This window comes from Athene noctua, chromosome 1 (genome assembly GCF_965140245.1).
Source record: "Athene noctua chromosome 1, bAthNoc1.hap1.1, whole genome shotgun sequence".
Classification (NCBI taxonomy): Eukaryota; Metazoa; Chordata; class Aves; order Strigiformes; family Strigidae; genus Athene; species Athene noctua.
The window spans coordinates 222,985,116-223,012,740 of NC_134037.1; positions in this window are offsets into that span (position 1 = coordinate 222,985,116).

The following is a 27,625-nucleotide window of genomic DNA, read 5'->3' on the forward strand; positions in this document are numbered from 1 at the left end:
AAGCACAAAACTAGATACCACTAAATAAGTCTTCTCCAGCAGGGAGCAAGCTGAGCGTATTACAAGGAAGTAATATTGAATTATTTGATTTCAGCTGAGGCAGAGCTGGTTCCTCAAATACTGTAGGTATGTACCTTTTTCACCTTTACCTAGTCACTTTAGAAATTTTTAAACAGTTTCTCTGTACAGTGGTAATGGCCATTTCATAGCAGAATCTAATTCTCCTAACTCCAAGTCTTTGTGTGCTCTTCAGCAATTTAATGTAAGTATATAAAACACAGATTTAACTTCCCATTAAGGTCTTCTCATGCAGAAAAGTTACACAGTTCAGATTATTTACAGGAATCTTCATGAGGAAATAAATAAATAAATAAATAAATCACTGAAGTGTTTGCTATAAAAGCAGGAGCTGTAATTTTCTCGGTCTAAATAACATTTGTTTTCCTCCCTTACGACATCTTCCTACTTAATGATATTATATTTCTGAGGAAAAAAACATCTGTTAAAAATCATTCATTAATAGGGAGCACAAGTGATTTTATTAGTGGTTTCAAACAAATTTTGTAGGCAATGCAACCTGGGTTTTCTTTTTCATCTTTTTACTAGACATACTTTGATATAGATGTTTAAACAGAGCAGATGAGCAGAAGATAATAAAATATTTTTCCAGCCAAAAACATCTGCATTGAGAACCTGCAAGTAAGCTGAAAATGAACCAATTTCATGCAAACTAGACTCCGTTTCTGGAGGATTAAATAAAATCACCACAAGATGGCTCCCCAGCTTCTCCAAATATCTTCCCCCCCCCCCCCCCCCTTTTTTTTTTTTTTTTTTTAATCAAGCTACTCTCCAGTGAAGGCATTGATTATCTTATAGAAGTCTGAAGTACAGCTGAACAGACTGTGGATTAGAGCCTTGTCTAATAAAATAATAGCTATTTTTACATTAAAGCCCTGGAGATATCTTTGAAAGGTAATTCTGTTACTTTAATTTCTGTACCCCATAAAAGGCTGTTATCTAGTTTGTGCCTCTGTTCATTTTTTTTTCTAACAGACAAAGATTGGCTCAGAGAATTCAAACTGATTTGGAGTTTAAGCCTTCTGCTTTTAAAGGCTAAAGCAGCTTATGTTCCTAAGATTTTGAAGTTTCTAAAAGTACTAGGAATTTGAATGCTAGATATATTTTTAAAATATTATTTTTGTTAGCCATTAATTTTTTAAAAGTATACAAGAATAAAAGGGTTTGAGCTATGATATAAAGTTTTTAGTAGGTGTTGTTCCCAAAGCAATCTGAAATCATACTAGAATAAACACTATTCTCAAGGAAAATACAGGGTTTGGGGTATTTTAGTATTTTTTTAAATCAAAATAAATTAAAGATACAACAGCTGATTCAGTCAGTGCATAATTTTTAAAATAATAATTCTGGGATAAATAGGTTTTAGTTTCGGGGGTTTTTTTGGGTTTTTTTGTTTTTTTTTTTTTTTTTTCTGGAATGATTTTATTGATACAGTCTTCCTAATACAAAGAAGAGACATGCAGAGGAAGAACAAATAGAAAAACCCGGGGGAGGAAAGGAGTGGGAAATTTAAGATTGAAGAAGTAGTTGATAGCAGCAGAAATCTTTTCACTTTGTATACAACAGAAATACAAACTTGTATTTATGCAGAATAAGAAACTATTTTCTTTGTAAGATCCACAGCGTAAGTTTGGAGAGGTTTTCACAGAGGAAGCATGGTAGTGACAGTTTACTGCAGTCTGAATGCTACAAACCTGAAAAGTCTTACTTCTGCAAGGTCAGAAGTACAAGTTCTGTCCATTCTTCCTTTTAAGCCTATTTGTGAATCTTTTCTTGAGGTCAAAGTCACTGATCAATCAATTTTATGGTAAAATTTGATCTTTATACTTAATGCGGAGAAAACACAAGATGAGAATGAGCTCCTTGTTCATCTGTGGAAAGATTACAAGCAAGACCATATTTTTATTAAAACAAAGCTGCTATTCTCAAGAAAAAGTCTGGAGTTTAACTAAGACAGAGTATGAATGAAACTGGAATGAGGCATAAATTTACAAAACTGAAAGAAGCTATCTTAAAGGCTCAGAATAGAATCAGATGCTTCCAAGAAGACACTGGTCTTCGGTAAAATTATTTTATGGATGTATTAAGCACTGATTGAATCTATAGCTGTTCATGACCCTTTCTATTTTTTCTTCTTTTTATTTATTTTTTTTCTAGTCTCTCATATAATGGCAAGAGTCTGAGAACAAAGCTCACTTTATTAGGGTAAGAAGCAACCCTTCTCAGCTGCAACCCCTGTCCACCCTGAGTCTGTCTACCTATACTACTAGGTCTCATACAATCATTCCTTTCATTGACTATTATCCATGTCTCTGTCAATTCGCTAAGATAGAGATGTATACACTAAACATCTCAGTCAGACAAACTCACCTGCCTCCATCTGAGAGAACAATAGAAAATGTTTCCAGTTATGATTCATGCTTAACGATGTAAAATTACAACATATTTGGTGACTGAAGCAAGCAGTATGTCCATTATGCCCACATAGTATGAACCAGACAGAATAGGACAGTCCTAAGGCCTAGCAGAAATGGAAGTTTAAGTATGCGCTACCAGAAACAGGAATTCAAGCTGAGAAACACAAACTTCAACTGAAGTTCCAATGTATTATTGCTCCATTTAGTGTGTTCAGGTAACATCTGATGCTTAAACTAGTGAATAAAATTTTTGAGCAAAGTTTTACACTTCCACTTTCTCCTGTTCTAGGTCAGAAAGCCCATGTGAAAAGTAGTCACAGCTATTTTACAAATTATTTGATCATGCTGGATCTCAGCCCTGAATTACAAATGCAAAAGTAAATTGCAATCAAGAAAGTCATTGATTTACTGAGACATTGAAACCCAGCCTGTGCATTATTTCACCCTTAGTGTGGCCTGTCAGGAAGAAATATTTCTTAAACTGGGTTGAGAGTGCCAGCATTTCCTTCCAATGTAACAGAATAAACTTCTGCCTCAAGAGCAAACAGTTTTAAAGTTTTCTGGGCTTTATTTCTTTATTCGATTATTAATTTTTTCTTGAAAGGGGATATTTTTTATTTGATGTTAACAAAGTCATATTAGCTTCCCATATCATTGATTTAATGGTCTCTGTTCCTAAAATAGGTGTAATAAGAACAATTAAATATCAACAAATGAGCTAATTAAAGACTGCCTGTGAAAGATGATGAGGACTGCCCAGCTATGTTTCACTTAATCTGTGTCATTATGGCAAAATGTCTTCCAGACTCTGTAGTGACATTAAACCCAAAAGAAAAAATCTATCTTAAATGAGTTGGTGCCATTCCCTTTTTTATAAACACTGTTGTCCTGGTGCAAATTTTACACATCTACTGGATTATATACAAAAATCACATACAAATAGTTTAAAAACCACACAATATCACAGGAAGCATTAGTAACTTCCTTGAACTATTCCGTAATCTCTTTTATATAATATATACTAGAAGACAAATCTATGGAGTAGGCTTAGCTTCCCAGAAAGAAGGTATGGAGTTGCTGTTTTCTTATAAATAGTAACAGCCATTTCTGAAAGAGAACAATTCTTTATATTCCTTGAGTAAAATGCTATCCCTAGAGAAATCAAGCAAAGTTCTTTCATTGACTCCATTAGCCACAAATTCATCTTTTATTTTTATTAGTGTTTATACCATTGCATATAATGTTTCTTTTACCATGTTTCTGTGCAATATACAAATATTAAATACTATAAATTTAATCTAATTAACTCAGGCAAATCAGGCAAATATTAATTCTTTCCACAACTGGCTAAAACCGTTAACCATTTACACACACACACCACCACCACCACCACCACCAACAACAACAACAACAAAAGACACTGTTGTCTAATCCATTCACAGGATACACAGATGGGCTATCAATTACACACATCTGCTTTGGATTTCATCTGCCAATCAATATGGATTAAACTGTTTCATATATACCATAGCTACAGAGATTTCTGTATATTGTATACCATTACAGAGATAATTGACAAATAGAAGATTTTTGTGCAAAATAAAATTTTGAAAATTAAAGTTTTTCCTAAAATTTAATGACAATGTAATTGGAAAAACAACAAAACAAAACAAAACCAAAGAACCAACCAAACAAAAACCAACACAATACATTTTTGAATATTTTAATGGACTGTATTTTAAAGCTACTCTTTCTGCATGATTTTTTCTTTAAGGTAAGTGAACATGAGGATCTTACTCCATTAAATTATACATAAAGGTGAACGGCAATGAAACATGCTTGTGGGTGGTTTTGTTTCAACACTTGAGGGAGCTGAGCTTCCTAGGAGTTCATCCACAGCTCTCTGAAATCCATGGAAGATTTTCTACTGATCTCAGTGAATTTGAGATCAGAAAGGCAGTGATATTTGAAAGAAATCTTTAAGTAAAGCAAAACTGCAGCCATATGTTTTGATTCAAGCATCTCTAAACCACTGAATATATTGTATTACCAGTTTAGAAAATTAAACAAATGGACTCTTCAAATAAATAAACTTTACTATTTGATCTAAAAAGACAAAAGCTAACCTGTTTCTCTTACATATGTATTTATATATATATATACATATATATATTATATATTTAATTGAAATCAGATTTTTGCTTTCTCTTGTGACTGCTGGAAATGATAAACACTTCTGCCTAATTTGTGAGATGTTAGGTTTACATGTAAAAATTTTTAGTGTACTGTGCTAGCAAAGGTGGGTTTCAATTACTAGCTCTTGTGTAACCAACTGATTTCCAGAAAGAAGAAAATTAGAAGCTTCTTTGCAAGGTCAAGCTAGATATTTTTATGTTTTATATATATATATATATATATATATATTCAGAAACATTCCACAGATTAATGTATTTTAGATGGTACTAGATGAAAAGTAATGGATAATGAACTCTCCAGTGCACCACAATGAAAACATTTCCTTATCGTCTTCAAATAATTCATGAGCAAAATCGTTTTAGCTGTTACAGATAGAATTCTGATTGGTCTTCTCTTTCTCTTAAAGTGGAATTCTGTTAGATTTACTCACAGAGTTGAACATGAGTTCCTAGGACTCAGCTATTACTTTTTTCCTGTTTCCATAGAAACACACGTCAGCATGATGAATATGGAAAATGGTGCTTTACAATAATCTCCATTTTGAACATAAAAGGAAAACAGGCTTGTGTAAAGTAGCAATTATGTTAAAGCACCTTATCCCATTTTCAGTCAGTACAACAGTTTCCATGAAAGTGGGAATATGAGTAGTAACCAGCAGCAAAACAGCCTAACTTATTCAGTTTAGTACAGAAAGTTAGTGCATGTGAACCAGTCTTCTATACTGCATTCAAATAGTTAATTTTTAAAAGTTACAGGAAAAAGAGTATAAAAGATACACCATTTGGCCCCTGCACCATATTTTTTGCATATTCAAAACTATTTGGATCCATATAATTAATTAGAATTTTATCATTCTCTCTGAACAGAAAATGTGAATAATGATAGCTGATGGCCAAGAAGGCAATACAATATTGTAAGTCTAAGCAGAAATTATATATTTGCACTACAAGTGTAGTCTAACTTGTAGATCTACATCTAATAGAGTATATGCTTTTTCATGCTATCTGCATTTCGTTGTACTGGTTATACTTTTTGAGAAACGGGGAATGTATACCTCATGTATTTTAAACATTAATGGCATACTATGTAATGTTCATTAATATCATTGTGCAGCCAGTAAATCGAGTATGTTAACTTTATCTACATGCTTAGTTGTTAATTTAAAGAACTTTAGTCAATATAATGTTGAAATCGCATGTTTTTGTTTCTCCATAACAGGCTTGGTAAGGCAGGCTTTGTATCTCCACACTTATCTTCCTTCAGGAGCAGTGCTTTTGAAAACAGTCTTTACAATGGTTTTTGTTGAAAATGATTATATTACACTGAGTTTTGTGACAGAAATGAAAATCAAGATCAGATCATGTCCTTGTCTCATTCACAATTATATCAGTCTTAGGCTATCTTTCCTAAGAAAAATATGTGAGATTCAGTAGACTCCAAATTTACTTTTACATAGATAAAAGCAGCATATATCTATATTTTTGTAACTTTTTTTTTTTTTTTTGGTCACATTTTTATCTATGTGTTTGAAACATTATGTAGACGTGTCATGCTCTGAAAAAGGTATAGGCTTAATATTTTTATTTTGATTATGAGCTTGGAGATATTCTATTCTGTCTACTGGCAAATGGGAGACCATAAGTGGCCTTTTTATGCAATTAAAGGATGAGGTATTTGACAGCCAGAAAGGACTTTTATCGAAATGTAATATACTTCCAACATTTTTCCTCCCACATGAGTCTACAAGAGCTCTGAAACCCACAGCATTTTTAAAAATACATTAGCACAGGTTTTTCTTTGATGGTTTGAAATTTCACTGTTATTTTATCATCAGACTGTTCATCAGGTTCACCATTTATGTATGGTCTCCTGACAAACAAAAGATCATTCTTAGGCTGTACCTAATTTAGTGAACCTAAAAAGCAGTAATTCCTAGCAGCCATTTGGTTTAAATGGAAACAAAGTAGACACATTGTCCTTATGTTCTAATGCAGTCAGTTTCAGCGACATGGTGAAACAATCAACTCAGATCAAAATTAAGCTAAACCTAGGAAAATGAATCCCAGGTTTTCAGGTTAAAGACATTACATTACACCCCAGATAACAACTTGTAGATTCTTTAACAAATGGAACAAATCATATCACATTTAGAACTGCAAATGCTTTGATTTTCATTCTTTCAAATAAGAGTAGCCTGCATATAAGACGCATTCAGTTCTAGTTTACTAGAGAAAAGTCAGTGAAGCAGAGACTATGACTAGGTAATATGAAAGACTATTCAGTAACAGTGAAACATGACTGAACAAGCACAAATAAAACAAATAATCTATCAGGCACAGATACACAAATATCTTCAAATTTATTCCCTAACGTCTTAGATTTACACAACCCTATCTAAATACTTCTTAAAAAGATATGACAGTTCATGCTGGTTTGGTTATAAGCTCAGAAATATAGCATAGCTTATTAGAGAAGCTCTTAAACTATCAGCACCCTTGCTGAGAAAAAGATTTATGGCTAACCTTTGCTAGGTCAGTGGCAATAAGACTGGGAAAGTGTTTCTTAGAGAAAAGGCAGTCAGGTGGTTCAACATGAAATTAGATATGTTGCCAGACTCAGCAGGTAGCTGATAATATGATTGAAATTCAGGATACCTATAAATAGAAAAATAGTGCCTAGCATGCAGTATGGGTCATGAGAAAGATGCTTTATCTTGTGGCGTTTTCAGTGTCCTGCATTTATTTGAAATATCATCCTACAGACATTACTTTTTATTCACTAAAGCACAGAGACTGTTTCATTGTCCAACATTTCTGGTCAGAGTTTTTCAAGTGTGCTTTGTTGGACTAATTAGTGTTGTTCCCTATATCAGTGTTCAGCAGTGTTAGTACACTCACTGTATTGCTGTGAAATGAAAGATCTGATGACTCTGTGAAACCAGATCCAGTGAAAGATGTCCCTGCCCATGACACAGAAGATTGGAAAAGATGCACTCTAAGGTGCCTTCCAACCCAAACCATTCTATGATTATATGATTCTACAGATAGAATCTATAACTCAACTCTGTAATATCCCCAAAGTAAAGGAGAGCTTGTCCGGATTAAGGTTAGGATTGTGGAAACTTCCTAACTATTATTGTAAATTTGCAAGAAATTTGAACAAAACCACTGAGAATGCAGTAATCCCTAAAACACCAGGAGATGGAGAGAGGAAGGGTAACCAGATAAGAAATGTTTCTATGTTTTGTGCTTTTTTTCCTTAAGCGTATATTACTGGATACAGATGGACACTGATCGAAAGGAGATTTAAATGGAGCTCTGTAAAAACATTTTCATATTCTTAATGGTGACCATAGGATATGTGTCCCAAACTACTAGCCTGTTAGCACTGTGGCTACAGGATATTAAAATATTTGGACTGAGACCAATATGGAGAGTAAGAGATTATTTCTGTCTGAATAACTTGTTCAAAGTTGTTCTAGCATCAAGCAAGCATGGAGACCACAGCCACAGGGACTACATCCTGTAAATTAAACATGCCCATGACTACTCTCTGATACTGAAGACAGTCAGTACGAAATGATGCGTATGTGCCGTGTTAAATTCTTTTGCTCTCTGGAACAGTTAATCCATATTAAATTGTTTGTTAGAAATAATCCTTGATTTGTACTTACCACCCAGCTGTACCTGAGAAAATGCTGGCTAGCCAAGGTTCAATTAAACCAGGAAATATTCTGAGAGTTTATAATCTATTGAGGCCAAAGAGAAGAGACTTCCTGACAGAAGCACCTGGGAAATTAGTTCATCTGTTCAAATACAGACATCTGTGGTGCAGATCTCCCCATCTGATTTAGATGTTTAGACTGTCTTTATAATTGGTGGAAAGAAACGGGCACATCTAGGGAAATTATTCACTCCATCATAAAGTAGACACTTAACATTTTCCAATTAATTGTTCCTTGCAAGTGCCCATTTTTCTCTCTTCACTATAAAGAGAATCCAGGAAGACAAATATACATGTCTCCATTGCAAATATTTAAAGATAAGACTAAATGCATGAAGGTGTGCTGACTGAATCTGTGTCTTTGTGCCTTCATAGGTCTATTCATGATTCAAATTCAGCTGTTATAAAGCTAAGACTAATAGAGTATCTGAGTTGATTTTGCGAATCTGAGGAAAAAGTTATTTTGCAGATTCTTCTTGGTTTATTATCTGCATTAAGTCTATGAACTTCTGATTCTGCACTGGAAAACCAGAATTTGACTGTATGTCTACTTTTAAGAACCTGTTTATTGTCATTATAGAGGTTTATTTTCAGCTGCTACCTTTTCTTTATTCATAAATAATTAAGGAATTGAAAATAGATGCAGTAAGAGTAATTTCCTATTTATGGGGAAAGAAGAATCAACTATTTTACACTCATTGTAACTATAATCAAAGTACCAAGGCAAGAAGATGATTTTCATGTAGGGAGACAATGTCTTTTCAAACAGGCCAAGGTTATGCCTGTTTCTGGCATAAAACTGTCAAAAATATGCACACTAAAGCCAAGGTCACCATTGAATCAAGATTTTTAAGTGATTAGTGGTTGTAGGAATGAGATGTGAATGAGCCAGACACCACAATGAGTCCATCATACTCTAAATCACTCCAAAATAACCAATAAATAATACAACTCCGTTAGTAATTTTTTTTAAAAAAATAATCTTTGATAATAATCTTGTGGTTATATCACTAAAATGAAGGTAATAAATCATCAATTCCTGATTCTTCCACAAGCTTTCAGTGTAATACTCAATTGGTGGCTTTCAAGCAGAGTAGTTAAGCTTTCACTCTGTCCAAGATGAATAATATTTATGCATAATTTTATTGATATTTGTCAATGGAAGTAATATTCTCTTATTTTATTGCAATGCATAGATGTACTAGAAGATACCTTTTTAAAATTATGAATATTAAAATATTTGAGAAAATTAAAATATTACAAATTGTGGGTTTAGTTCAACATTCTGTAGTACCTCATGTCTTACGTCCTTCAAAAGGGAAAATCAGATAAGGGTGAGAGGGACTTCAGGTTGAAACCATGACTAAGATAGATGAAGACAACTTGGAGATTTAGATATGTAGTATGAAATATTTTGGATCTGCCCAAATACATAGGTACATTTTTTAAATATAAGAAACTACAGAAATCCAGTGTTCTTCAAGTTAAGAATATAAAAATTCTCTTTCCTGAACAGAATGCTTTCCTAAGTCACATGACATCGCAGGTTAAAAAATGCATTTCTTTAACTTTTAAGAAGGTGTCCTGGTTCAGCTAGGATAGGGTTAAGCTTCCCAACAGAGAGAGAGGGGGAAGGGATCTCCATCCGGGTTATTCATACCATGCTGGCGTCAGGTCCAGGGGCGGAACCTTTTTCACCTTGCTCTTTGGCGCGCTCGGTGGCGGGAATCCTTTGTCCGTAAACCAGCTAGCAGTATATCTCTGTATATCTTTTGTCTTGTTCACTGTTATTGCTGTTCATTTTTATTATCATTGCTACTGTTGTTGTTCAGATAGTTCTATCACTCTGTTGTATTAAATTCCTTGTTCCTTTAGCCCGGGTCTGTGCCTAACTTCCAGCCCGACCGGCCGTGGGGGGGGGGGAGGGGCAATGGCAACGTGCTCTCCGATCCCGGCAGGAATTAAACCTGCACGGAAGGCAAGTGGTTTTGGCTCAAAGGCTTCTAAAGGATCTTTTATTCAGATCTTTGATATCATGTTTCGTATATCTTCAATTTCTTCTAATTTCCCATTTCTTGATACATGTATGTAAGATATATATGTATAAATATATTAAATATATATATATAAATACATGGAATAGGAAACAGTCATTCCCACCCCTAAATTTTCACATTACAGCTGAGAACTTATTCTGCTTCTTTCAGGGATTTTTTGGTACAGGTACCGTTGTAAACACAACAAAGTAAAGGAACTGTTTTATCTTGTGGAACATGAAGAATGACTCATCTACTGAAAGATCCTGTAAAGAGAGCTGAGCTGCTGAGACTTTACACATATTAATTCACTGAAGTTTGGCAGGATGAGCTCCACTTCTAATGAATACATGACATATAATCAACTGACATACAAATTGTCCAGGAACTTACTTCAATTTTCCTTTAGTTTTCCTTCAGTTTTCACTGATTTTGGACTGACTTATGTACGAAATAATTGTCACTTCACTTACCTTTGCCTGGATAAGGATTTTAGAAATTAATTTCAGGACCCAGGTTTTAAAATTTATTTCCATATTCCCAAACATGTTTTCACAATTTGTGCTATTATGGAAGTTAACTTCTTTCACTATTCTCTGAGTTACCTGAAAGTATTCAGTTCTGTATGAGGAAAGTTATATGCCAAAGAACTACAACTTCTTTTTGTTTCACAATTCACTAATGGTCGTATAGTGCATTACAGTAATTAGGGTTCTTCACATATACTAAGTATAGACTCCTTCCAATTCCCTCTCACATGTGGATTGAAAAAGATTAAGAGGATGGAACAAAATAGTCTTTCTCTTAACAGAAATTAAGCCACATTAAATGGCCTTAGCTAAATCTTATGAACAAGCAGTTCTTTTATTTGTTGTGAATAAAAATATAAATTTTTATCACACTTGTGAAGCAGGGAAAACTGCAATTTTAATTTACATATATATATATATAGATCGTGACATCATCTGTTCTACTTGGGTAAAAACAGTTACTTATATTTGTGGGAATTGGATTAGTTTTACTGGGATTCTTAATTTAAAATATTTCACTTTACCAACATAGGATTGGTACTTTATAAGTTTATAAATTTATATTAATATTTTATAAATATGTAAATAAACATCTTTCCCCATGACCTGCTAGGCAAACAATTGCCGTTCAGGCCAATCAGAAATTCTGTGAGTAGAGACTAAGCAGAGCTGGATTGCTTTCCATTTCTAAACAAGTAGCTAATCTCTTATTTCTGCAAGATTATGTGTTATATGCATAATGCAGAAATAATGATGTGCCATCTCAGACCTTAACTGTCCTATTTCACTAGCAAGGCAAGAACTTTGCATATTGCAGTAGGTATACACAATTCAGGTAAGGATGGAAGAGTATGTAAACATTTGGGGATTTCTAGGTTACATCAGATGTATTTTAAAGTTTTTATCTTAAATTCACAGAAAATTAACAAAACTGTATCTTCTAAGTCTTCCTGAACTTTCCATTAGAACGTAGCTCAGGAGACAATTCAGCATTTTAACTTCCCCACAGCCCCCCCCCCCCCCCCCCCCCCCCCCTCAAGGGTTGTGCTAGTTGTATTCTCTCTTTGTGAAGCTCTGTCTAATTTGGTAAAAAGAAATAATATATTGAAAAAGTATTATCTGAAGAAATCATGCTTTAATATTATGATAACATTAACAGGGGCATCTATCTTGGTACTTCATTTACTCCCATCATTACAGTATCTGAAATTAGGAGTTTGCTCATACGTTTCTCTTTATCATAATCTACTTTAAACAAGTATAATTCTTTTTTATTAGTAGTACTGTTTTTCCAAAAGAAGTTATATTTTTGGAATACGTTTGAATCACTCTCCTGACAAACCTCAAAATATTGTCCAATTATCATTCTTCTAAACATATTCAAATCTTTGAGGGTTTAATTTCAGTTTTAAAGCTTTTTTAGAGGTAAATACAGATGCAGATGTTTGCTTCCTTTTTAACTTTTATTGACTGGTGATTGTTTAGTAGGTTTTCAAATACAGTATTCATCCAACAGCTTGTTTTATCATAAGTGGGGAATGTTTATGTTCGGTTGATATACCATAAATCATTGGAGGTGAAAATGAATGCACAGAGAACGATACGACAAAAATACAGATTGGATTATTTAATTATGTTTTCTGTTTATAAAATAAGAATGGAAGTGTGCAGTGAAGCTACACCAATTTAAACTAGCAGAGGAAGGGTGAGTTAGAAGGCAACTGGCCGTGTTAAATGAAAATTCAGTTAGATAACTAAAGCATGACAGAATTATAAACTTAAGTGTTAATGTAGTTGATATTTAATTTTAAAAGGAGCTTTCAGACATCAGTTCTACTTTTGTTGTCTTGGACAAAGCCCTTCTTTTTCTTAAAAGAAAACACTATGTATTTCTAGTATTTCAGTGTGGCCTATACATACAGTATATGTAGATATAATAAATTCCTGATGTCCATTGTTGCTGTCCCTGTCAGACTTCTTTTCTTTCTCTGGTTTTATCATGTAACATTTTATTTTTAATGAATGAGGCTTTGTATATTCCTCTCCTCTGAGAACAGAAATTACAAGGAAACTACTGAGAGAAGATGCTCAGGGTATGTCTAAGCTGTTAAGATAAAAAAAGGACAGAAAATGAAGCAACCATCTGTAACTGAGCCAGTTTGTTAGGGCAAGCCTCGACTGGAACCTGGATTGTCTTGGAAAGAAACGGAGTGGTCCAAAAGAAAGCCAGGGTGGGATAAGGAGTAGTACACAGTGTGAAACTCATTTCCTTACCTCTTTTATTTAGTAACATGAATAAAAATCTCAGATGTACAATGATACTTGTCAATATAAAGATAAGTATGAGTACAAATAATCGCAATTTTATAATTATTCCAATAAAACCTAAAACTTACTGAAATAGATTATAGAATAAAAATACCAACGCAATGTAAGAAACATAATTTAACAGAATTGCAACAAAGATCTTTTTAGGCTGTATTTAGAAATTTTACTTGATAAGGTTTACTTCTGTCTCTCATTTGACACAGAATATGTGAACATGACCATGTTGCCCATAACCAAATATTATAAATCTAGATAAGAAATAATATTAGCAGTAAAACATAAACAACAACAAAAAAACCCAACAACAAAAAAAGAATACAGCGTAACTTGTATAGCACTATTAAAATGACGTATACTGTTGTCTAATTAGATAAAATGAGATTGAATCATGTTGCAATGATAACACTGTCATCTGCCAAATAGAGCTGCTTTCTTAAGAACAGCCCCCAAGACAGTCACAAATACTGCTGTCAAATAAAACCAAAATACTGTTGATGGGAAAGTTGCTTGATAGTTTATTGAAAAGATAAGATATTTCACTCATATTCCTGACAGAAAAGAAAATAAGTACTTCAATACGCAAAGTAAGCAGTGAGATTTTATGGTGAAAAAAGTTCTTTTATTTTCTAGGTAATAAATATTAATTTTTAGAGACACTGAAAGTCAAGTTTCTGTACTTGCCTGCAATACAGATAAGTTCTGAAGGGTCATATGACAAGTAATATGTAATTTCTGTCTTGCATTGTTTATAAGCATTTTAATCAGAAGTATAAATTAAATATAATTGTCCCACTTTCTTTCATCTTAACTGATGTATTTCCTGGGTATATTTTTTGACATTTTTCTTAGTTGTAATATTGTCATACATTTTAAGGAAAATGACCCAGTTTTTGCAACAATATGCTTGCAAAGCCTGCATAGTGCGAAGATTAATTCTTAATGTGGAAGTGTGGGTATTTTGATTTCAGTGTTTTTTTAAGGGGGATATGTTTTATTTTTATGTTTCCTGCATCTTAGGTTCATTTTGTCATGGTCTTTCTTTCTTGAAAGTCTAGTAAAGCTTTCTGACATACTAGAACAAGCAAAGAAGTGTTTTAACTGTTTTTCTCCCACCCCACGCCCCCTCCTTTCTCTGTTTTGTTTGATCATACTTATGTAATTATTTTTAATTTTACTTTTGGGAAGTTTTCTTTTCTTTCTTTTTTTAACGTCAAATATTGCTTGCCTTGGTCTACATAATCAAACTTTTGGGCTTTGGGGGCAGGATTTTCTTTTTAGGTATTAAAAAGCTTTAGAAGAAGTGGAGATCAAAGACTTCAAGGAAACTGAAATCTAGTTTGTTTAGCCACATTATGGTTTCCACATCAGAAAGTCCATCTTATTAAGAAACACCTCTTTTTCCTTTTCTCTTTTGCCTGAGTGGAAGATATACATGAGAATCAGAATTACTTCCCCCTTCCACAGAGATTCGTGTTGTTTTAGGTAGAGGTTTCCTTAGAATGAAGTGATACACGGGTCACTAGGTTCAACCTGTAAGTATAGACATCTAAGTAACAAGTCTCAGATAATGAAATGATGCAATCTAGTGACAATGCTAATACATGTGTCAACCCTCTGAAATTACTCAGCAGGAGTTAGAAGTCTCTAGCTGTTTGAACTACAGCTTGCCGGGATGACTTCATGCAGCTGTTAGATTCCAAGTAACATCCATCCTGTCACTTAAAAAAATACCATATAACTCATATCAATTTTATTTTTAAAAAACCCCACATGACTGGTTACTACCTCTGCTGGTCTCTAGGTGGCTGTTACCATTTTAACTGTTCTTATCTCTTACAGAATGAAGCACAATCAAATAGAAGATATCAGCAGGTGGGTGGGTGTTTCTTCTAAAGACAATGGAAGAAAAGTTAATTATAAGGTTCTGAAGAGTAAGGCTCTGGGAACACTCTTCATCTTCTTGACCTGGGCACCTCTTTTGGCTGTGCTCTGACTACACAGCAGCATGAGAGAAGGTGCATACTCTCTTCCTCCATCTGCTTCATGGAAACCATTGCATGAAGGGAGGAAGAAAGTGCTCACTGTCTCTCAAGATGGGAGCATGCAGCAACCTGTGTCGAAAGATCAGTTGCTCTGAATGGTATTGATGAACATACTCTACTTGCCAGAGAATTGTCTGTCCTACAATTCAGATGTAACATTTCCTATTAAAAAAAAAGCCTGACAATAAAACTTTTGTAAAGAAATGAAGTAGATAAGAAAAATCACTGGATTTAAGCCAATGATTTCATTAAAAATGACAAAACCTCTAAGTATTAATCCTCACCTAAAAACCTCAGCTGAGGAAGATGCACTTTTGACAGAAATCTACACCAGCTTTAAACAAAAAAAGCTCTATGTCTTTATAATCAAGAAATGTAAGGGAACAAACTTTATATGTGAGAGTTACTTAAATACAGAATAGAAATATCAATGGAGAAGCTTCTGAAACTGCATAAAAATATTTTTTTCAAACAATAGTATCTAGAAAGTACAAGTTTGTAATTCATAAAATCTTCCTAGAATATGACAAAACATGTTCATGAATATGTCTGTGTTTCTTGGAGTGACTATTTTAAATGACTGTGGAAAATTTAAATGGGGTAATATTATTTGGAACACAAAAATTACAAAGCATAAAAAGACAATGTGAGAGAAAATAATTTAAAATTATGTTAAAGGAGGAAATATAAGTGTTACAGAGTATTACAGAAATTAGTTAATGAGTAGAACAAATAGTTTGCCAATAATTCTTTCGTGAGACTCCAGTATTAAAATAATACTTTCCTTGGTGATTGTTGGTTTCAACAGATTTTCCAATTCAAATATATTTTGAAATAATCTAATCTTCTTGATAATTTAAAAATGAAAAATTACTATCTCTCTGTTCCAAAAAAAATAGTGGGGGTGAAATTCAGCTCCAGGTTTTAGGCACTTAGTGTGGGATTTTTTTGCCTAAATATAAATGCCTACTCTTGGGCTTCTAATGCTTCTTCATAGTGTTGGCAAATACAAGGTCTAGGGAGCATCTCTGCCCTTTAGAAACAGCAGCTGGAAGCCAGGTAAAATCTACAAAGAAATCTCAAATGCCACTAGACACCATCTGTACACAACTTCATTAAGGCCCTGAATTGAGTGTATATACATAAAAATAACTAAATTAATCTAAATTAATATGCTGGTTAGTGGAGATCTAGGAATTAATTTGTCCAAACATAATTGCCAATGGAATTTGACATCTCAGATGCTATTAAAGACATCTGTGCAGAGCTGGTATACATGACACAGAAGCAGTAGTAATGTCTTCCTGTAACAGTGGCTGAAACTACACAAGATAGTCTAGGACATCTCAATGTCACTAGACATCCTTGTGTCAGCAAATGAATTGTGCCACGAGCCAGTAAAATCACCAGAAACCGAAGAGATAGACAGTAACCAGATGTGTCTACACCATGATAAACTGATCCTTATCGCCATGATATAGAATAGATCTAGCACCATTTGCAAAACATCTGAGAGAACCAAGGAGGAGTTTTTTTCTATCAGGATTAACAGCTAGAACATTGTAAATGGAGCTAGTCTTTGATATTTTGGAAACTGAACCTAGCCTCACATGAGACATTAAGGGAAATTAATATGGACTACAATGAGTAATACAAGCTAACACTAAATAACAGTTTTATTAGTTGTTACAATGGAAATATTTAATAAAAATATACAAAGCATTAGATGTTAAAGAGCTAGATTACAGTGAAGTAATAGTGAAGTAATAAAGTAACAGTGAAGTAATAAAATTTAACTGTCATCTTTGGTAGCTCAATACATCTTTCACATCAGTTAGATGGTTTTAATATTGTCTTACTTATACCTTTTGTTACCTCATAATATTAAATACAGATGTGCAGGGTATATATGTGGCTGATTTTGAACCATAATATGTAGTGCAGGCCAACTGCAAATGATTTTTCACAAAAGGCTTTCTGAGTAATAGAGTAATTCACTGGAGATTTTAGGTATGACATGTATTATGCCTAGTTTCTTGAACAGAGAGAAGATGAAGGGGATTAAGACTATATTGCAGGACAAAGATATTAATTAATTGAGAAAGCTAAGAATAATGAAGGAAGTAAAAGTTATTCCCAACTGCATCTGAAAATATTGTTCAAATTTCCTCCAAATTAACCCACAAACTATCATTGTATAGATCAAAAGAATAAATTAATTCATGAATACAGTAGTCAGAATATACTGTGGAAAGAATTAAAAGTAAATAAGTGGGAAATACATTACTACCAGGAGATCAGCAAGATGGTAAGTGCTTGTAGCATTGGAAAAGAAAGAAAAGATGCAGTATTTCACCCTGATATGATGGCTTTTAGCCTGTGTGAGTATGTAGCAGGACCCTAGTCTTACAGGTTTGATAGTTTGTGTTTTTCTCCTAAGTTAAAGAATCAGCAACTTTTCTTATCGGGAAAAAGCAAGACCAGCATTTTCAAAAATTAAATCCTACATCTGGACAAGATGGTCAATCAACTTTACGGATTAAATTATATGTCTGAATGTTCTAGGGAAGTATTCTCTGACAAAATGTACTTCTATATTTGTGAAGAATAATAAAGAATAAAGAAAAAATGAAACAGTCTAACTGGGGAAATTTGAGGTATATTTGTAAGGTAGCAACCTTTTCTAAATTCTCATAAAAGCAACCATCACTAAAATATATGAGTGAATTGCAAGAGATAATAACTAGTACAGAAGGTGTAGTAAAAGTAGTATATTCAGTTATCATTAAATGTTTATTTAGGCCTCAGTGCCATAATAATGTAAGAAGAAATGAAGAACTATAGACCAGAAGCCCAGATAATCAATGTCTAAACCCCATAGAATTTAGGAGTTAAATGTAAGACTTCTAGAGTAGAAGACTTAGAGCAGCAGTGATGAAGCAATTTAATTTGAGTTTTCTGTAATGCTGGTGAGAAGCTAAATCAGGAAGAACTTATTTGCATTCTCTTCTGTGGTGAACTGCAAACATTTGTGATAAGTGATACAAATAAATCTCAGACCAACTTCACACTGATTTATATTCTCAACTGCCAGTTAATTTAATTTCTCCTCTGCCAGTTGCTTAGTATCACAGAACACTGACACTGTAGTTTTAGGTGGATCCTCTATGTGTTTACAATGAGGAAATTATCAACTTTTCCTGCAAGACCATAAATATTTCCATTTAAAGGCAATTTTGGTAGGGGAGAGGAAAAAACTAAACCAAATTAAAGTCATAGTTTAGTTTCTTAAATTCTAAAAAAACTTTACTAATAGCCAAAAGCTTTTCAAAATGTAGATTTCCTTGATGAAATGAATAGTCATTTCATAGAAACTATATTTTAAAAGCAGTGATCCATTCTAGACTTAAATGTCATGAAATTATCACAGAATAATTTCTATGTAAATTTCAACAAGAAAAATTATACAAGAATACTTGAATATGGTTGTGAAGCTGGTGATATTCAAAAGTAACTGACAGAATACAGACAAAGATGTATTCAAAGATATAAGATGGAAATGGACAAACTCCAAACTATATTTAAAATCATAAAAGCATCTTTCTGACCCTTGCTGTACACCTTCAGCTGTTTCTTCAAGCCTTCATTTTATTAAATTCTTCCCATGTTCCTATTTCTATTTCTGATCCCCGCTTTCTTCTCCATTTTTCATTCATCTACCATGCTCTTCTTTTCTCAGAAATAACTACAAATGTTACTAAACAGAAAGAGGACGGAGTGGGATTCTCCCAATGAGGCTAGGGAGAAGTAGATAGAAATGTTACAATTCTTTTGAAGACAAGAACCTAGTTGACCTGCTTGCACAAGATAAAGATTAGGATGAGGAGGGGTATGTTTATGGAAATAGGAATAATCCAGTGAATCAACTTCTTTAATACAGTTTTCCTTTCAACTGCTTGACAGCTCCATTTTCTTTGAGTTTTTTAATATTTTATTCTACTCTTTCATATAAATTTTAGAGGTTTTCTACATCAGTTGGGGAGAAAGAGGAGCTGAGACTGCATCTTTGTTGCTGGTAAACAGCTTGAACAGCCTGAACTATTGAGAAATAACTGTACGGTGATTATGCAAATCAGATAAACTCAACCAACCAGTGTGCAGAGAAACGCATAGCTAAGGAAAAATCTATACAGGTATGCATCAATAGCTGTTCAATTACTCTGTGCTCTGATTGGCTAGAGCAAGTCTATTTCTATGTGTTATTCTTGCATTGGTGAAAAGCTAAGAGACGTACAGGACTAATTCTCAAAATGTTTGGAAAATTATCTTGATTGCCTAAAGAATTTGGCTGATTAAATGCACAAGAGATAAATTTAGCCACCAAATTTAACCTTTCCCATGGACTAGAGTAATGCTTTTTCATTTATTACTGCTTACAGCTGCAGTTCGGTTGAGGAGGTGCACAATTAATAGCATAAAATGTATTGGGAAAAATTACTCCAATTCAACAGGAAGGCATTGTCCACAACTATACTATAAGGTTTACAAATTTATTATTTAAATTATTTGAATATTCTGTAAGATTAAATTTTCATCAATGGACTTCTGCTGGATATGGGTTGTACTGCATTTTAATATCTTACATTGTTCATTTTATAGTCTAATTGGTCTGAAGCAAGATTGAGGTTATCCAAAGAACTCACATATCAAACACTTCTGAAATCTGGTATCTTCAAAAAGAATCTTTTCAATATTTCTCAAATACCAGGAGTTACCAAATCCTTCAACAACACAGTGAAAATAACTTCTTGTTAGAAGCAGCAGTAAACTTGTAGTAGTTCTAGAGTAGCACTCATGTCATTTTCCCCTCCATCACAGATTTGCAGGCCTAGGACTTTCAGTTTTAAATTCCAGGTCTTCAGGTAACAAAGTGACATGCAATGAATTTGCCAGCCATGAACTTTGTGATGATTTGATAAAACACAAAATAGTTCAGATTTTGATTCAAATAATAAGTATATGTTTTGGTTGGGTCAGCTGCTTTGGGGCAAGAGAGGAGTTCCTTTCTATCCACTGATATCAATAGCCTTAGGAGTATATTTTACATCTCATTATTTTTTATGAGTCTCATTATTCTTTATACTGTCAATTACTTAATGTGGGACTAAGGATCCTTTTCCTGTGACTGTATGCAGAGGGGTTGTATATGCAGTGGGGGAATGAAAGAGTAGATGAGCAGAACAAATCATTCAATCTTATTCTAAATACTGATGTGATTTTTTTTGCTAGGAAAATATTTCTCTCTGTCTTTTAACTGTCTCAGTCAGTATGCTTTATATGATATGCTTCAACACCAAGGCAATTAGTGCTTGGAGACTAAGGAAGGACTATGGCTCCATTTTAGATACAAAGCCTAAGTCATACCACAGCTAAATGACTTCTTAGTTTAAAAGAACATCAGAAAACGTTATTTTATATATACACACAAAATAAAACATTTTATACTAAAAGTATTAGTAAAAATGGCATAAACCCCTTCTGACTCCTGTAAAGATAGTAAAAACATCATTTTCCCTGCTAATTGTGTGAGAATGAAATAAGTTTTCAGCTGAAATATTTTAGCTCTTGATGTTCATTCAATCAAAATATAGCTTTAAAAAAGCAGGTTATTCTGTCTGCCACTAATCAGTAAGACTGTCACACCTCATCTTATATTCTTTAAACTGTTCTGAACTTAAGACTTCATTATTCTCATACCACAGAGAAATTGTATTTTACCAATGAGTTCAGTGGAAGAGGAAGTTGGTCCTTCTAGAACTGGAAGCATGATGCTGTCTTCTGTATTCTATGCCCATAACAACTCTGTAAATAGACACTTGTTAATGCTGGCAAGCAATAGAAAGAAAACATTGTAGTTGACTAGATATTGATGACAGAAGCTGAGACTGCAAGTAAAAGAAGTATAAGCTAGTCAGGAATGAGATTTTGCTGGTTTTATTGAAACTAAACAGAATACATTTTATGTCTGCAATATCAAAACTGAAAAAAAAAATAGATACTGGCACGTGTTTGTTGTGGTTATATCTGTATTAGTAAACACAATAAACTAAAGCTCATTCTCTGAGGTTGAGGAAAACTCTTTGCATGCATATAAAAGGGTGGTGTTCCTCCACAAAGTAAGGTGTCCTCTTCCACACTGTCTACTGTCAACAGATCTTGGACTTTGCTTTTTCTTAGACTTATCTTCACTTAGATTGAGCTGAAGGACTTTCTAGAATATTTTTGCTGTTACAAAAAAACCCCAAACCCTCATCCTGAACCATGATAAGCTAAAAATTGAACACACCAGTGTTGAACACACCCTCAAAAAAACATTCTTAGATTTTCACATTCTTAGATTCTTACAAGATCCGTGCTTGTCAATGTATTTGCGATTTATCGAGAATATAGGCTGAATAGTGAAGAGAAAAAGGCTGACCATCACCACAGTCAGAAAAAGGTCAAGCAATCTGTCAAGACATTCATAAAAAGACCTTCAGATTAGCCCATCTCTAAAAAGTGTTCAAGATTTAGAATAGGTGCAAAGGTCAGTAACTGACCAGAGATCATGAGTGTCAAGGCTTAAGCCCAGCGGGCAACTGAGCATCACTGAGGAATGGGGAGGAGAAAAAATAAAACAAAAGGCTCCAGAATAGAGACGGTAACAGGGAGGGATGTCTTACTAGTTTTGGTCATGGGCAAAAGACAGACACCACTGGGGAAGAAAAAGAACAATATAGCTTGAACACCACCACCACCAATTTTCCAATCAAATAGAGTAGGACAGAAAGAAATACAAGCACATCTTAAAAACACCTTCCCTCCACTCCCATTCTTCCTGGGCTCAGCTTCACCCTCTATTTCTCTATATCTTCCCCGCAGTGGTACAGGGGAGCAGGGGATGGGAGTTGCAGTCAGTTTAGCACATGTTGTTCCTGCCACTCCTTCCTCCTCAGGGGAGGACTCTTCACACTCTTCCCCTGCTCCAGTGTGGGATCCCTCTCATGGGAGATGACCCTCCATTAACTTTCTCTGATGTTAGGTCCTTCCCACAGGCTGCAGCTCTTCACAACCTTCTCCAGCGTGGGTCCCTTATGCAGACTGCAGTCCTCCCAGCAACGAATTTCTCCAGCATGGAATTCCCTCTGTCATAGTCTTCTTTGGGCACAACCACCTATTCCGGTGTAGGATTCTCCACAGGCTGCAGGTGGGCATCTGCTCCACCATGGACCTCCATGTGCTGCAGGGGCACAGCCTGCCCTCTCACCACGGGCTGCAGGGGTGTCTCTGCTCTGGCGCATGTACCCCCACCGCCCCTACCCTTTCTCCACCTGACCTCAGTATTTGCATAAGTATTTTCCTCACTCTTCCTCTTCCTCTCAGGTTCCCCTTCTTAAATATGTTATCACAGATGTGCAACCACTGTTACTCAGCCTTGATCAGAGGCAGGTCTGACCTGGAGCCAGGGCAGTTTCTAGAAGCTTCTCACAGGAGCCACCTCTGTATCCCTTTCCCAGCTACTAAAACCCTTCCACACACAAACCCAATACATTGGGAAATGATCAGAGAATGATAGAGCTTGTTTGAAAGGGAACAATTATACAGGACAGAACCTAGGAATCGGATGCCTAGATGTAATTGTGATATTGTTGTTGTATACAAAATGATAAATGTTATGGAGAATTTTAAAAAAATATAATGATACTGTTTCTCATAATAGAAGATTAGGAAAATTTAAATTAGTACATATTTTTAAAAAGAAATAAATATTTTTTCACTTAAAGCATGTTAAATTGTGGCACCTGATTGTGGGATATTTTAGATGCCAAGAGTATAGCTGTGTTATAAATAGACTGGACAAATTAGTGGAAAAGGCACTTTTCAGAAGCTATTAGACAAGATGGTCTGAATGTAATCTGCAGTCCAAGGAATTTCTAAGCTAATAGAACACGAGGTCTCTTTCCTCAACATAGGTGTATTTCGTCAAAATATTTTGCAATAATGTTTTATTTCATATGTGCTTTCTGTAAGTACCAGCTAATTTTCACTAACAAAGACAGGATACTAATTCTTCTGTGTAAAAACTTATTTTTTAAGTCCTTGTATGTGATCCTACTTTGCAGCACTAGAATAAGCTCAGTAATTTGATGGGTTCTGTTATATTACTGTTAGTTCTATGATTTTCAAACTACACAGAATGAAAAAAAAAAAGATGAAATATATATATATATAAAGTAAAATAATATACAAAGAAACATAGACAACTGGTAAGGCTATTGCTAAGGAAAGCCAAAACTATCAGTAAAAGTATAACCTGAAGAAATAACAGGAATTCCTTCAAAAGCATGTTAGAATTCTGAAAAGTTCTGAGTGCATTGTTCGATGTTATTAATAAACATACATATTATGTTAATAAAGTTTAAAGTTTCTTTATTCCTTTTTATTTATTTTTTTGGGGAAACAAACCAGAAGTATATATCCTATAATCATATATTGGAACGGAATATTTAATATCTGTAAACAGTGGTCAGTAAAGAAGGGTCTGCTAAAATTAAAGTCATAAAGATGTTCTACAATCCCTTCTTTAATACTTACCAAGCTTTGGAAAAATAGAAGAAAGAAGAAAAATAAAACTTCTCTAATAATTGAAATATGCCAAGAACTATGGATTGATATCACTGCTTGGGAAATAAATAGGTGAGGATTATATCAACAAAGAATCAGGGGATAAAGCTATAATGAATATTACTTCACATGGGGTCAGGAATAATACTGTTTTTCGAAAGCCTAACAACCCTGTTGCCTTTGTGGTTAGGTATTTCTGACCATTTTGACTTCTTGAACATTCGAGACTGTGTGTGTACCATTTGATTTAATAATGTTCAGTATCCTAAGATAACATGCCTTAAGAATTTTGTAAACATTAGAGGTGGTAGACACAAGGGGATGCTGGGACCTGGGATGATCTCTTTCCTGGGCCACCACAGTAGAGTCTGTGTGGACTCTCATCACCAAGGGAGTCCTTACACCTTGGCTGGGTCAAAGGAAGGCTGCTGTGGTTCTCTGACCCCAGGTCCAGATAGTGTGCAAGTTGAACACATTTTCCCACAGACATACAAGCAAGGGTTGTCAGACACACCAACACAGAGAACAGTGCCTGTCTTGGCACACACAAGAACATGAACAGTGTGGCCCAGTTCTTTTCACCCTCACTGCCTGATTGGGATGGGAGTTTGTTAATGGGGTATATACAGCTCCCTGGAAAAAGTATTTTTCCAGTAACGGATTTTAAACTCAGAGTTTACCCAGTATTCGTCCCACAGACCCTGACCTCCTGCTGCTGATGGCACCTGGACTCATGAGTCCTTCAGACCTATGGTCTCTCCCTCCAGCAGTTGGCCCTCAGACCTCTCATTGTGCTTGCATTCTAATCTAACATGAACTTTCCTAGCACACATATGCAGTTTTATGATCTAGAGTTCATACACAAAGATACAGTTAGACATTAATAAGAATGTAGGATAAACTACAATGGTCAAACACAGGGCTCTGATAGACAAGCATATCAACCAATGCTTACTCAACCATAACCAATACTTTTGATGTCTTCTACCTTCTATTTTCCTGTACTTATTAATTGTAATTCACCTTCACCCCTGTCTTTCCCCTGATTTGGTCTTTCCCCTAAAAATCCCATAATAAGTTTTACACAATCCCAGAATGCTCCCTGCTCTGTTCTCAAATTCCCTTCCTCTTCCACCTCATGGTTCGTCTTGTAACCCTTTAATATGCACGATATTCTGGGAAGAATTTCTTTCATTAAATCATCTTAATGGGCTATCCCATGATAATCTTAAGAGTAGACAATTCTGTACATTTTATTTTCACAGACTAGGTTACCAGGATTCCTCAAGCTGTCTTTTTTCCTCTGATTCTCTTGGTGGTTTTCTGTATTTCATTTGCTTAACCTTTAATCAAAATAATCTAACAGTAAGTAGCAAAAAGAAAAAAAAGAAAAAGCATCTCAAATCATAAATAATGTGATAATGAAGAAATAAAATAACATTGTGAATGTCTAAATTACACAAGGGAAAGGGAAGAAAACCTGAATTTCTGGAGACAGGGGAATATGCTTCATAACAGATGTATGTGCTCCAAAACTTGCATGCTTTTAATTATCTGTTTAAAGCTGACCCTAATGACTCTCACAAAAGAAATGGCTTTCTTGAAATCAGAAAATTGAAATAAACTGGTATAATTTATTAACTTTCGTGGGTTGCTAGAAAAAAAACAGAAGTTTGTGAACCCCAAAGATAGTATTCTCCCTACAGCACAGGATTCATTTTGGGGTCTGGTAGAAAGAAAATATTTTCATGAATAACCAATATCAAGTGACTTTCAGGAAACAAGTTATTAGACAACCCAGAGCTGCAGGGTCTCCCACCAGTCGGCTTGAGAAAAGCCTGGATATGATGTTGAGGAAAATAAATAAAGGAAAAAGTGCCTCCTTGAGTCAAAGCAAGACAGAAATTGTATCTTATTTTCACATTGGTATCTCAAAGAGAGGAGAAATACCATACTAAAAATACAACTGTTGTAAAAGCTTAAACAAAAAACATGTAAGGTTTACTGAAGAAAATGTGAGGAGACATGAATACCTAAACTGTGAAAAACAATTAATACTGGAAGGTTTTTTACCTTGAGGGCCTAGAAGCTGCAATTAAGGAACCAAGATGATGGGTTTGTGATTGAAACTGATTACACCCTGGAGTGGTCATCTAGGGGATATGATTGACTTGCTCTTGATAGACATTCAAGTCAACTTGGATACTGTATGTAAAAATATGGTCCATGCTTTCATTTGGACAAGGTTTATGTTTATCTGTATTTACAGATACAGTGGTCCTTCTTACAATACAATCCATGGACTCTTAGACACTACAAGGTGCATTTTTTGACAAAATTACCTTCCAAAATACAGCAAATTGGCTCTTCTAATAAATTCCATGTTAATAATTTGAGCTATTAACCGTAAATGACCAGAAAATACTATTTTTTCTAATTTAGCTAAAGATTTTGGGTGGGCATGGGCTGTGATTTGGTTTTGCTTTTTTTCTGAAAGGAAAGAGTAGCCACAAATGGCTACAGCTGCAGATAATTCAGGATGAGTCAGTGGTGCCTTGCTGCTTAATGGCTTTCCAACAGTGTTCAAGGATTACAAAATAGAGTCAGGAAGGAGTCAGGTCCTCACTAAGGAGGTGTCTCTGCAAGACAACGTTTCTCTGTGGCATGTGGCTGTGTTTCACACCTAGAATAGTAAATGTATGTTTGGTTTATGTACATTAGACAATGTATGTCATCTAATCAATTCTGTCAGTGGAGGTCTACAAGGTTTGGTGACACTCCAACTTCTTTTGTTTTCAATTTGTTTAGCATTCTGGAGACTAATCAAATAGCTTCAATATATAATTAGTCTGAGAGCTCTAGTAGTCTCTTTAGCTGTCATTTCTATGAAATCTGTGTCTTTAAAGAAGTGACAAAAGCCTGTTATTTTCCAAGCTAGATGAAATATTGTCAGTAGTGATACAAACAAATACTGTAGCTAATTTTTTTTTTTCTATATCAAAGATGTGGTTTGTTTGTTTCTTTTTTTTAAAGAAAGCTGGTTTAAAATTACAATATTTAGGATTACACACCTGAGGCCAGAGTTATAAAAAAAAATAAACATAATACCCCCAAAGACTTCCTCTTGAATACCAGCTTTTACCATGGAAGTTTTAAGATGAGAAAAATCAGAAGAAATGGTTGTCAGTGAAAGCTATATTTCATATTTGACTAAACATTTCTTGTCTCTCTTGCAAAGAAGCACACATATATGTATTGTCTTATAATAAGTTTATTCTAGAAGCTGTTGGGATTCTACAGTACAGAGTCACTGCATTTAGCGCCAGGGGTTACCCAACTTGAACCACGAGATTACTACTGCTGAGTAGGCAGTATCATCTGGGTCAGCCCTTGAGTAGGTGGCAAAGATTAATCACATCTGACTTAGAAATCCCTATACCCTCATTTGGCTGTTACAGAAAGGATCACTGTAAGTGCAGGGTTTGCTACAGAGCCCACTGCGTTGCCAGATGTCTCCGTAGGCTGCCCACAACCTTCTACAGCTTGGAGGTGTTGGGGCCAGCACATTGTGAGGGCCAAGATCCACAGTGCACACTCAGGGATCAAGAAGG